The sequence below is a fragment of the Sinocyclocheilus rhinocerous genome, unplaced genomic scaffold (assembly GCF_001515625.1).
Source record: "Sinocyclocheilus rhinocerous isolate Xijiao unplaced genomic scaffold, SAMN03320098_v1.1 scaffold1945, whole genome shotgun sequence".
Lineage (NCBI taxonomy): Eukaryota > Metazoa > Chordata > Actinopteri > Cypriniformes > Cyprinidae > Sinocyclocheilus > Sinocyclocheilus rhinocerous.
In genome coordinates, this window is record NW_015640432.1 from 48,529 (window position 1) to 50,913 (window position 2,385).

Below are 2,385 nucleotides of genomic sequence, written 5' to 3' on the forward strand. Positions count from 1 at the left end.
GTGTGTGTGTGTGTGTGAGAGTGTGTGTGTGTGTGAGAGAGAGTGTATGTGTGTTTATATGCTCCTGGGTTTGGTTTGACCTGAAAATGCCCCTCCAGTCTCTCACGGCGGTCAGATAAACGTGTCTGTCTCTTTAAATGTGCGGTCAGGCCTGCAGAGGTCAACGACCTCGACACTAAATCACCAACACACAAAACACATCTAAACTAAAACCACTGAAAACAGCTTCTGTTCAGTGAAATCAAACAGAAACAACATAAAACATGAGTGTCAGATGAAAAAGTTCAACTTTAATGAAGATTAGAAATATTGCCTTGGCAACTATCTGAATAAATTGAAGTACTAAAATTACTAGTGCGACGCGATTAATCACATCCAAAATAAATGTTTTTCTGTACATAGTATGTGCGTGTACTGTGTATATTTATTATGCATATAAATACACACACATGCATGTATATATGTAAGAAAATGATCCAGAAGGAAACACGATGCATTAAGAGCCTTCATTTAATTTGTCTTCCGGGAAACATGCAAGTAAGTATCTTCTGTTGCTTCCGAAGGGCAGAACTAAATGGAAAATTTTTTTTTTTCATTTATTTGGACATCTTCATCCTGTTCAAAAGTTCCCCCCCGGCTCTTAATGCACCGTGTTTCCTTCAGGAGCATCAGTGCGTGTTTGAACCTTTTTAATAGTTGTGTTTGAGTCCCTCAGTGGTCCTCAGTGTGAAAAGATGGATCTCAGAATCATGGGGTTCAAAGGGTTCACATATGCAGAAGATGCTGGAAAACTGAAGAATGTGCAGGAGCTGGGGGTTTTCTGAAGAACAGTGCTCAGTTTAACAGTTCAGAACAAACAAGGGACTCGTGAACAAGCATCACTAAACACAAAACAGTCGTGGATCATCAGGTAACCACACACAGTATGAAGAACCAAGGGTTCACACACTTCTGAAGGGGGTTATTTTAATAATTTCAGCTTTTTTTCCTTTTTCTTGTGGACTAAATGTAAACATCTTTTATGTAAACATCTTACTCAGGACAGTACTAAATAAAAAATGACATGCATTGTGTATGATCTCTCTTATTTTGTTAAAATTATTCACATTTTCACAGATTCTGCAAGCGGTTCTCAAACTTTCGCATGCCACTGTATATTATACACAGCACACGCACATGTATTACATAAACAAATACTTTTATTTTGGATGCGATTCATCACAATTAATCATTGCCCAGCACTAAATATTACTAGAACTAATCAGAATAGTTTTTTATCAAATGAAATAAAATGTAAATATTAGATGAACAACTTAAACTAAATTAAAAAACCTAACTGAAATAAGATAACTAGAATAAAAAAAAAAAAATAAAAAAAAATATGAAACCGAAAATAAAAGCTAAATATAAATATTTAGAATAATTGAACAATAAAAATTAAATTAAAATTGTTTTTATTAAAACAAACTAAAATTAAAAACTAATGGTATAAAAATAAAGGCTAATTAAAAATATGAACATACTATAATAGCTTGTAAATAATACCGAGATTACAACGTGACCAATCACATCAACACGAGCTGAACGCTAACAACTAGAACTAATCAGAATAGTTTTTTATCAAATGAAATAAAATGTAAATATTAGATGAACAACTTAAACTAAATTAAAAAACCTAACTGAAATAAGATAACTAGAATAAAAAAAATAAATAAATAAAAAAAATGAAACCGAAAATAAAAGCTAAATATAAATATTTAGAATAATTGAACAATAAAAATTGACAATTAAATTAAAATTGTTTTTATTAAAACAAACTAAAATTAAAAACTAATGGTATAAAAATAAAGGCTAATTAAAAATATGAACATACTATAATAGCTTGTAAATAATACCGAGATTACAACGTGACCAATCACATCAACACGAGCTGAACGCTAACACCAGCTGGTCTGATACGATTATGTGATGCATCAACATTTAACGCGAATCAGACCTTCATCAAGCAGATCATCTTCACCTTCATCAACACAGAGTGAGACAATAGTGCTGCTCGTGTGTGTTGTTCAGTTCTGATCAGAAGCAGTGCTCACCTGCTGGCCACAGAACAGCTGCAGCCTTCAGAAGCTGTGAAGGAACTGATCTGGAGTCAGTGTTTGTGAGCTCTGACCATCTGTTCCGCCGTTAATCACACTAACCGAGCCGTTAACCCGCTCCAACCCAGTCCTCGGACCATCAGGACTCGAGTAAACAAGAACTAGACTAGACCCGAGAAACACGAGCAGAACACGTGACCAAAACACCTCAGCCTCATTCAGAACTCTCACAGAACACACACACACACACACACTCTCTCACACACACACACACTCTCTCACTCACACA

The 2,385-nt window shown here is 34.7% G+C and overlaps 1 protein-coding gene across 1 annotated transcript in view; it reads right to left on the reverse strand.

Annotated features, from left to right (window-relative positions):
- The window catches only part of LOC107752676 (leucine rich adaptor protein 1-like), a 6,203-nt gene that overhangs the window by 2,513 nt on the left and 1,305 nt on the right, over positions 1 to 2,385 (reverse strand). The window lies entirely within an intron of this gene.